We start from the raw sequence: 10,732 nt of genomic DNA on the forward strand, positions 1-10,732 counted from the left end.
TGCTGAGTCACCTCATCCTGAGAGGTGACAAGGTAGCCCAAGTCACCCACAGCCCATTTTGTGCATGCCGGGCTCATCCTCCCTTGTAGTACAAAGGCCCAGCCTCCAGTTGTCAGCCTCTGCATCTCTGCCTAAGGGCTTCTGCAACAGCTGGGTACCATTCTGTGCTCCCACAAAGCAGACTGGAAGTTCCAGACATAAGAGTCCCTGGCTGCAGTTCGCACCAGAACACTAACAGAAGCTGGTGCATAACTACCCCAGCTCCCTTGCTTTTTTTTTTTTTTTTTGTCTTTTTAGGGCCGCACCCTTGGCATATGGAGGTTCCCAGGCTAGGGGTCCACTTGGAGCTGTAGACCCCGGCGTACGACAGAGCCACAGCAATGTGGGATCCGAGCCACGTCTGCAACCTACACCACAGCTCACGGCAACGCCAGATCCTTAACCCACTGAGCAAGGCCAGGGATCGAACCCACAACCTCATGGTGACTAGTCGGATTCGTTAACCACTGAGCCATGACGGGAACTGCTCTCTTGCCTCTTGAATGCAATTACTCTGGGGACTGTGTCTCCACGGGCCCCCGTCTTCCCGAAGTATTATGTGCGGGTACCCACAGTGACCATCTGCCTGGTGACACACACCTTCCCTCCATCCCTCACTTCTCCCATCCCACCGTCTCTCCTCTACCTTGTCCGTACACTACCTGTGTTCCAATTCTCCTATTTCAGGTCATCTTCTGGAGGAACCCAAAAGAAGACAACGTAAATGCCTCCAATAATGAATATTTAAGCTGAAATTGAAAAACTTTTAGGTCTTACAGACCTGTAGACCAGAGAAATTTTCAATGTGCTCCATCTTAGGCAGAATTCTTGACTTGATTTCATTTTTGGCTGCACTCCGGCATGTGGAAGTTCCCGAGCCTGGGATCAATCCTGAGCCACAGCAGTGACAGCACTGAGTCCTTAACCACCAGGACACCAGGGAGATCCCCAAATTCTCCTTCTTTTTTTTTTTTTTTTTGGTCTTTTTAGGGCGGCACCCTCGGCATATGGAGGTTCCCAGGCCAGGTGTCAAATCAGAGCTGTCGCTGCCAGCCTACACCACAGCCACAGCAATGCCAGATCCGAGCTGCCTCAGGGACCTACACCACAGCTCATGGCCACGCCAGATCCTTAACCCACTGAGCGAGGCGAGGAATCAAACCTGCGTCCCCATGGTTACCAGTCAGATTTGTTTCTCCTGAACCACGATGGGAACTCCCAAAATTCTTGACTTTAAATGGTCACTCGTGGCTCTAAAATTTTACCCTGTCAGTTTAAACATGTCCATGTTTTCTCATTAACTGAATTCATTAAGTATTTCTTCATTCCTTCATTAAGTATTTCTTTTTTAAAAAATAAATTTTATTGGAAGATAGTTGACTTAGAAGGTCGTGTTAGTTTCAGGTGTACAGCGAAGTAAATCAGTTATACATACACATATATATCCATTCCTTTTCAGATTCTTTTCCCATATGGATTATTACACAATATGGAGTAGAGTTCCCTGTGCTATACTGTAGGTCCTTGAAATCTGTCTATTTTATACTAGTAGTGTGTATATGTCAATTGCAGCCCCCCAGTTTATCCTTCCCTCCTCACGTTTCCCCTTTAGTAATGATAAATTTGGTTTCAAAACCTTCCTTAAGTATTTCTGGAGTTCCCGTTGCAGCTCAGTGGGTTAAGAACCCATCATAGTCTTATAAGGATGCCAGTTCGATCCCTGACCTCACTCAGTGGGTTAAGGATCCGGCATTGCCTCAAGCTGTGACACAGGTCAAAGATGTGGCTCGGATCCCATGTCACTGTGGCTGTGATGTTGGCCTGTAGCTGTAGCTCCAATTCAACCCCTAGCCCAGAAATGTCCATATGCTACAAGTGCAGCTGTAAAAAGAGAAAATAAAAATTATTTTTGAGCACTGAAAACCATCGCCATGCTACCTGACGTCCTAACTGGTACAGACAATTCTGAATGTCACTAAGTGACTTCATAGTTACCAGGAAGTGATATTGATCTTACAGGACACGAGCCTCTTGGATGTGCTCACCTCTTCCTTCCTCTCTCTCCCACCATCCCCCTCCCTCTCTCTCTCCCTCCTCCCTCTTTCTCCATCAAAACCCCAAGTCCCTGTCCTTTGAGACTTGCACCAAACACCACATCCCAGGGCCTGGAGTAGCCACTGACATCCAGGGAAGTGTGGGGTGTGAGGTCCAGATGGATGAGATTGTGAGGCTGGGAAGAGAGGGCGTGGGAGGGAGCTGGGCAGATATCCCCATTCTTGCATCTCTTCCATGGGTCCCTCTGGGGTGTGGTTTCCCTGCAGACCCTTCCAGAGAAGCCCTGAGGGCACCCCTTGAACAGGCCCCATGAACAGCCACCTGCTGTGCGTGTGCCTGTGCTGTGCCAGGGACCATATCACTGCCCTGCCCCCCTCCTCCCTCACATCCTCCTGCCTGACATCCCTCTGCCCTGCCGCCCAGGGATTTGAGCTTGCCCCTCTCACACAGGTGTCCACACCCAAATCCTGCCTCAGGCTCTGCTTTCTAGAGGAGCCAAAGCCTGGGATGCTGACCCACTCATGTATGTCTGTTGTAGGCATGTCTTTTCTCCAGAATTAACTTGTTTCATGGCCACTCTTAACTTCTGGACTATTTCTTTTTCCATTTTTTTTTTTGTCTTTTTAGGGCTGCACCTGCAGCATATGGAGGTTCCCAGGCTAGGGGTCAAATTGGAGCTGTAGCCGCCGGCCTACGCCACAGCCACAGCAACACCAGATCCAAGCTGGGTCTGCGACCTGCACCACAGCTCATGGCGACAATGCCGGATCCTTAACCACTGAGCAAGGTCAGGGATTGAACCTGCACCTGCATGGATACTGGTCAGATTTGTTTCCACTGAACCATGGCAGGAACTCTACTTCTAGACTATTTCATTTGGATTCTATGTTTATTTGGATTCAAGCAGAGTTGGAAGGTACTTGAAGCACTTTAAAGAGGATTTACAGCAATGCCAGTTTTTAAAAGTCTGGATGCCTTTGGTCAAGCATCGCCCAGAAAGTACAGATCCAACTTGCCGGTTGACTATTGGCACATGTTAGGGTATTTGCTGATTCAACAGGAATTCATTTGGGAGCTTCGGTTTCCAGTGTAAAATGAGAAATGGGATGATCAAATTTGTTACAAGAACTTCGTATTCCTGTTGAGAGATTTAAATGAATTAAATAGCATATATATATATATATATAGTGGTTTACAAGCACACATGGGGCTGTTACTGGCATCAGGATATACATGCCTAATTATTTTCTGCTGCAGAGTAAATCTGGAACATTTTATTGTTAAGTATCAGCAACATAAGATGCCAAAGGAGTTCCTGTTACGGCTCAGTGGGTTAAGAACCTAACATAGTATCCATGAGGACTTGGGTTTGATCCCTGGCCTCACTCAGTGGGTTAAGGATCTGGTGTTGCCACAAGCTGCAGCATAAGTAGCAGATGAGGCCTGGATCTGATGTTGCTGTGGCTGTGGTTTAGGCTGGCAGCTACAGATCCAATTCATCTCTGAGCCTGGGAATTTCCATATGTTGTAGGTGCAGCCATAAATAGAAAAAAAAAAAAAAAAGAAGAAGAAGAAGAAGATGTCAAAAAGGTAGGGTAAGGAATGTATTTTACCGTAATCATCCCTCCTTGCTCCTTTAGATGCTTTTCACTCTGTGTTTTGGACATCATGCTAATTGACATTGCTAATACCTTCAATCCCCTTCACCCATCTGGTCATTCTGCTCAACTAGGTCCTCTTGTCCAGGCATCTTCATTCTCCAGTCATGTCCTTAATTCCTTCTTGTTTGGAATTAAAGTGTACCTCATTTCGTGAAACTATGGTAATGGTGGATGATAGGTTTTTGTTCATTCCTTGAGTAAAACTTAAAAGTTGCCATTCTTTTGCATGTAGCTGTCCAGTTTTCCCAGCACCACTTACTAAAGAGACTGGCTTTTCTCCATTGTATATTCTTGTCTCTTTGTCATAGGTTAATTGGCCATAGGCTGGTGGATTCATTACTGGGCTTTCTATCCAGTTCCATTGATCTATATGTCTGTTTTTGTGCCTGTATCATACCGTTTTGATGACTGTAGCTTTGCAGGATAGTCTGAAGTCAGGGAGCCTGATTCCTCTAGCTCCATTTTTGTTTCTCAAGATTGCTCCGTCCAGTCCTCCAATGTCCCTTTTTTTTTTTTTTTTAATGTACCAGAAGCACATGAGAGTTCCCAGGCTAGGGGTCAAATCAGAGCTGTAGCTACTGGCCTACACTACAGGCACAGTAATGCAGGATATGAGCTACATCTGCACCCTACACTGCAGCTTATGGCAATACTGGATCCTTAACCCACTGAGTGAGGCCAGGGATCAAACCTGTGTCCTCATGGATCCTAGTCAGGTTTTTTTTTTTTTTTTTTTTTTTTACCACTGAGCCATGATGGGAACTCCTGTCTTTCTTTTTTGAAGGAATGTTTTATTGAATATTAACATCTGCACATCCCAGTTCTGGCTTTCTTCTTCAAACAGCCTTGGATATTGGTTTCCACTGCTGTTGGGCTGTTCATACCCAGTCAAGGTTCATTTGTTTTGTGATTAGCAAACTTCCCTCGTCTGGTTAAAGATTTATCTTTTGGTGAGAGATGAGGTGTGAATTCCCATCACTCAGAATGTTTTGTTGCTTCCAATCAGGGAATGTGTCTGCCTTCAAGATTCAATGATCTGAACCATTCAGCCCACAGGCCTACTTACCCCAAAGTTCCTTCTACTGCCTGTACCCCAAAGACCAGCTATTAGAGAGTGCTTTCCTTGGGTTAAATTATTCTGGCTTCTGCTTCTTCCAAGCAGAAGATACAAGAGGAAAGTTCAAATATTTCTTAAAAAATTTGACGTGATCTTGCACTTTGAGCCATGGTGAAGAGGTTCCATGCTATAAGTAAATAACATTTTTTTTTGTCTTTTTGCCATTTCTAGGGCCACCTCCACGGCATATGGAGGTTCCCAGGCCAGGGGTCGAATTGGAGCTGTAGCCACCGGCCTACAACAGAGCCACAGCAACGTAGGATCCAAGCCACGTCTGCAACCTACACCACAGCTCATGGCAATGCCGGATCCTTAACCCATTGAGCAAGGCCAGGGATTGAACCCACAACCTCACGATTCCTAGTCGGATTCGTTAACCACTGAGCCACAATGGGAACTCCAAGTAAATAACATTTGACATTTGACATGATCCTATTTTCTCCATGGTGATGCAGAAAAGAGGGGAGGAGCTAGCTTTGTGTTCTGTACCAAGTGAGGGTGGGTGGAAGGTGTGTTCTATAAAGCGAAATAGGCTAGGTGCACCCTCCCTTTGAAGGAGGGTGGTCTTCCGAGCCCAGGGGCCTGGAGATGCTGTTGACCCAGCAGAGGTGTCCTCTTGCTCCAGCCTCGGGGGGTGGACTGCCCACAGAAAGACAGTCCTCAACTTGAGAAAGGATGTGGTATCAAAGGCCTCCTGACTTCCCAAGGGAAGATGCTTACCCAGGCTTCAGGTGACTTATCCCACAAAAGCCACCAGAAGTAGGTGCCAGCCCCTAGATCCATAAATTCTCCCCCCACCTTTTACTTCTCAATCCATAAGTTTGCAAACTTAGAGAAAAGCTGAGTTCCTGTGGTGGCTCAGTGGGTTAAGAACCCAACATAGTGTCCATGAGGTTGCGGGTTTGATCCCTGGCCTCACTCAGTGGGTTAAGGATCCAGCATCGCTGTGGCTATGGCGTAGGGTGGCAGCTGCAGCTCTGATTCAACCCCTAGCCTGGGAACTTCTATATGCTGCAGGTTCAGTCCTAAAAAGAAAAAAATATATATTCGCTTTAACATTGTAATATTTTTTATAATCTGAATATAACCTAAATGTCTATTAATAGGGCACTGGTATATAAAGTACATCTATAGAATGAATACTTATATAACTATTAAAAATAATAAAGTAATCTGTATGTGCTGAAATAAAATATGTCAATATATTATTAAACATATTAAATCTTTTGAAAAGCTAGTGTCATAATATTATACATAAATATTAAAATATATATTTTCTTTTTTTTTAATTTTTAGAGCCACACCCACAGCATATGAAGTTTCCCAGGCTAGGGGTCGAATCAGAGCTGCAGCTGCCAGCTTACACCACAGCCACAGCAAAGTGGGATCTGAGCCATGACTGCTACCTACACCACAACTCAGATCAACGCCGGATCCTTAACCTACTGAATGAGGCCAAGAATCAAACTTGTGTCCTCATGGATGCTAGTTAGATTCGTTTCTGTTGAACCATTACGGGAACTTCTAAAATGTATATTTTCAATGTTTGTGTATGCATGAAAACCTCTGGAAGAATATATAAGAAATTGTTAATAATGGTTATCTTTAGGTGAGGGGGTGCATAAGAGAAAAGGAAACTTTTGTTATTTATTTGTTTACAAAAATTTTGGCCACACTAAACAGCATGCAGAAATTCCCTGGCCAGAGATCAAAACTGCACCACCTCAGTGACAACACTGGATCCTTAACCTGTTGAACCAATAGGGAATAGCCCAAACTTTTATTTTTTATCTTTTATATCCTTCTCTTTGAGGATTTTTAATGGGCATGTAATGCATTAAATTCTTTTTAATTCTTCTGTATTTGTTACAACCTTTTAAAGAAGAATGTGACTTGCATACCATTTATCATTTTAAAAAACTGGCTTCTATTTTTTAGAAATAGTCGCACTGAAAATTCCTGGCTCACACTCAGAATTTCCATGCCCCTCTTTTCTACAGAACATACACATCACAAATGCCTCCCAAGGGGGAAAACTTACAAAAAAGGAAGGAATACAAATGATGTTATCTAAAAGAGCCTGCTTTCCTCCCATCCTCAAAAGTCCTTCTAGACTTCCTATTTACTGTAAGAGGTCCTATCATCCATTTATCACTATTTCCATGGAAATTTCATGTGCCAAGTGCATCTGAGTCAGTGGGTGGAGGTCTGGGCTGGGAGGGCTCCCTGTGCCCTTCCTTTTGACTGACCCTCAGAGAAGCCTCACTGGTTCCCAAAGGGTCCACTGTGCCTCCTGGGAGCCTGACCAGAGTGGGACCGAGGAAAAGCCCATGCGCCGCTGACCTGACCTGATACGGGAGAGGCTAGAAGGTCTCCTGGTTCCCCTTGCTGAGTCAGCAGACGCCCTCTGGCATGGCCTGGATCCACAGGGCTCCGTATAGAATGTGACAGTGGGGTTCCGACTCGCTGGAGAAACTGGTGCCACCATCTCTTCAAAAACAGCTTTAGCAGGAGGAAACATCTTCACCTTAAATTTCGCACTTCCAAAATGTTCTCTGTATTATTATTTGTAAATTTAAAGTTATTTTAATCAAATAAAAGTGTGAACAGAGTTGAACTGCCCACTTGCAAGTTTAGCATAGATTCCTATATTGATTTGTTTTTGAAAAATTCTTACAGAACTCAAAAAAAGACAGAGTGATTATGTCTAGCTTTACATGCTATCAGCTTAACATTGATGTGGTAATTTAACATTGATTAACGTCTTCAGGGACTCTTTCACTTCTTTGTTCCTGGCTGTAGGTCAGTGGGTTGAGCATGGGGATGACCACTGTGCAAAAGACAGAGGCCATGTTGACCTTGAGCCATGGACTGTTGGAGTTAGGAACACAGAGGAGGAAAAGGATGGTCCCAAGTAAGATGTGCTGGCAGTCAGGTGGGAGGCACAGGTAGAGAAAGCTTTGTGTCGCCCCTCCTCCCCCCAGTTGAAGGCATCTTCATGATAGTGATAAAAATGAAAATGTCCCGGAGTTCCCGTCGTGGCACAGTGGTTAACGAATCCGACTAGGAACCATGAGGTTGCAGGTTTGATCCCTGCCCTCATTTGGTGGGTTAGGGATCCAGCATTACCGTGAGCTGTGGTGTGGGTCGCAGAGGCGGCTTGGATCCCACGTTGCTGTGGCTCTGGCGTAGGCCGGCGGCTACAGCTCCGATTGGACCCCTAGCCTGGGAACCTCCATATGCCACGGGAAGCAGCCCTAGAAAAGGCAAAATGCAAAAAAAAGAAAGAAAGAAAGAAAGGAAGAAAACACAGGAAGTAAGAATGATCATCGGGCTGCTTATTTCATTAAATGTGGCAGAGACTAAGACGATCTGCTGGCTGATGTAGGGGTCAGAGCAGGAAACAACAATAAAGGCCACATGCGCACAGACAGTTATTTATAAAATTAGTCCCACAAAAGGATAAAGTCCACAAAGTGTATGTGTACACCAAGGAACAGGCTATACTCCAAGAATATGATGCCCCCACCAGCAAGGCACAAAGCTTCTGGGGCATGACAACGGTGTAGAGCAAAGGGTTATACACTGGCACAACTTGGTCATAAGCCATCACTGCCTACATGAATGTTTCTGTCATGCAAACATGCAGGTGAAGAAAAACTGCATGATGCATCCAGTGAAGCAAATGGTTCTATCCTCTACAACCAAGTTTTCTAATAGTTTGGGTGTAACGACTGTGGAGTAACAGAAATCAACGAAGGGGTGGCTGAGGAAGAAGTACATGGGAGTGTGGAGTCTGAGATTGAACTTGATCATCAGGATCACAGCTGGCTTCCCCAGCACGGTGATTGTGTAGCTGGTGAGGAAGACCGGGAGGAGTGGCAGCTGGAGCCCTGCGTATTTCGAGAAGCCCCAGGGAATGAGAGTGACTTCCACACCCTGGTTTTCTTGGTTCCTGGGGACGATGTATAAAAGTTGATTCAGAGAAATGAGAAGGTAACTTTGAAGATGGCAGGTTAAAATGAGGAAATGTGGAGAGACTTAGTGAATATCTATAAATTGCGTTATGGAAAATACTTGGTTTCAACGTTTACATTATTTCCCAAAGTTAGAATTTACTAAATATCGCAGTTTTAGAATGAGTATGAAATATGTGCAACGGGAATAATAAATCAGTTGAGTTAGGCAGAACAAAAATGGAGCTGGCCCTGTCTCAAAGGATGAGACTCAGTATCTTCAGAGGCAGTTGGCCTCATGAGTCAGACCAGTATAACTTTTTGCACCAATGCAATTTTAGTTGACATGCTGCTCTTGAAAGAAGCATATGCCATTAAGAATCTACAAGTTCTTCCTTGCCTAACTTGTTTTATTTTGAGAATGTAGAACTCAAAAGGCAATTGATGACTCAGCAAAAACCAAAAACAAAAAACAAAAATGTTCTCTATAAACTACTATGTATAGAATGGATAAACAACAAGGTCCTCCTACATAGCACAGGGAACTATATTCAATATCTTATAACTGTAATGGAAAATAATCTAAAAAGACTATATATATATATATATATAACTGAATATATAAATGTATATAAAGATATATATATATGTATATAAAAATCATGAAAAAAAAATGTTCTATAGTTAATAAGAGTCTACTCCCTAGACTTAGTGTGGTGATCATTTTGCAGTATATACAACTATTGAACCATTATGTTGTGCACCTGAAACTAACGTCATGTTACACATCAATTACACCTTAATGAAATGAAACAAAAAACATTCTCTGGTGACCACTGAAATTATTGTTTCTGAGATAGTGGTTAATATTTGCCTTTTCAGAAGATTTAAAATAATAATGTTATGAGTGATAAAAATTGTATAGTACTTATATAAGTAATGTGTTACCTAGGTGATTTTCCAGTTCAATAGAAGGGCCAGTGCCTAGAGTAAGATGGTGATAGCGGTGGTTCCCAGCCAGGAAAGGGCACCTGTGCCTTTGGAAAAGCTCCTCTTCTGGTGCCAACAGCCTTCCTACCTACTTTCCCCTCTGTCCACCTCCATCCCACACACGCATAGTGGCCCCGCTCAATGGGTTAAGGATCTGGTGTTGCAAAGAGCTGTGGTGTAGGTTGCAGACTCAGCTTGGATCCGGTGTTGCTGTTGCTGTGGCTATGACGCAGTCTGGCAGCTGCAGCTCCTATTAGACCCTTAGCCCGGGAAACTTCCATATGCCTCTGCGGCCACCCTAAAAAAAAAAGAAGGAAAGAAAGAAAGAAAGAAGGAAATTGGAGCAAAGCAGCAACAAGCCAAGGAGAACAAAGGCACCAAGGACTGCCAGCAACCACCAGAAAGAAGCTGGACCATCCGGGCAAGGACAGGTTCTCCCCAAGAAGCCTCAGAGGGAGTGGGGCCCTTCCCACACCTTGGTTTTTGATTTCCAGCCTCCAGAATTAGAAGAGAAGAAACCTCTGCTGTCTCCAGCCATCCTGTTTCTGGTGCTTTGTTCCAGCAGTCAGAGGAAATGGATACAATGTGTAAATGCTTAGCTGGTCCCTGGCATAGAGAAACCACTCACTGAAAATGAGCTGTTATTATTAGGTAAATTCAAACACCTGTGCCAATAGTGTGACTTGCCACCTCCTCCCTGGCTGTTTTTCCTGCCAACATTTAACGAAGCACTTATCCTGCAGGGTAATGTGCTTTACAGTTGTCCAGAGGTCCATCTCTCCATCTGGCCTGTGGGCTCCATGAGATGGAAATCAAGCCTTCGGCAGTCTTTGAGACTCTTAGAGCACCAAGCATCGTAATAATAAAGACTGAGTGCTTACTATGGGTTAGAAGCAGTGTTGGGCACGGGAGTT

The 10,732-nt window shown here is 44.4% G+C and overlaps 1 pseudogene; it reads right to left on the minus strand.

Annotated features, from left to right (window-relative positions):
- Positions 1–7,600: 7,600 nt before the first annotated feature.
- LOC125112470 (olfactory receptor 5D13-like) lies at positions 7,601–9,945 on the minus strand (annotated as a pseudogene).
- Positions 9,946–10,732: the final 787 nt, after the last annotated feature.

The sequence above is a fragment of the Phacochoerus africanus genome, chromosome 12 (assembly GCF_016906955.1).
Source record: "Phacochoerus africanus isolate WHEZ1 chromosome 12, ROS_Pafr_v1, whole genome shotgun sequence".
Taxonomy (NCBI): Eukaryota; Metazoa; Chordata; class Mammalia; order Artiodactyla; family Suidae; genus Phacochoerus; species Phacochoerus africanus.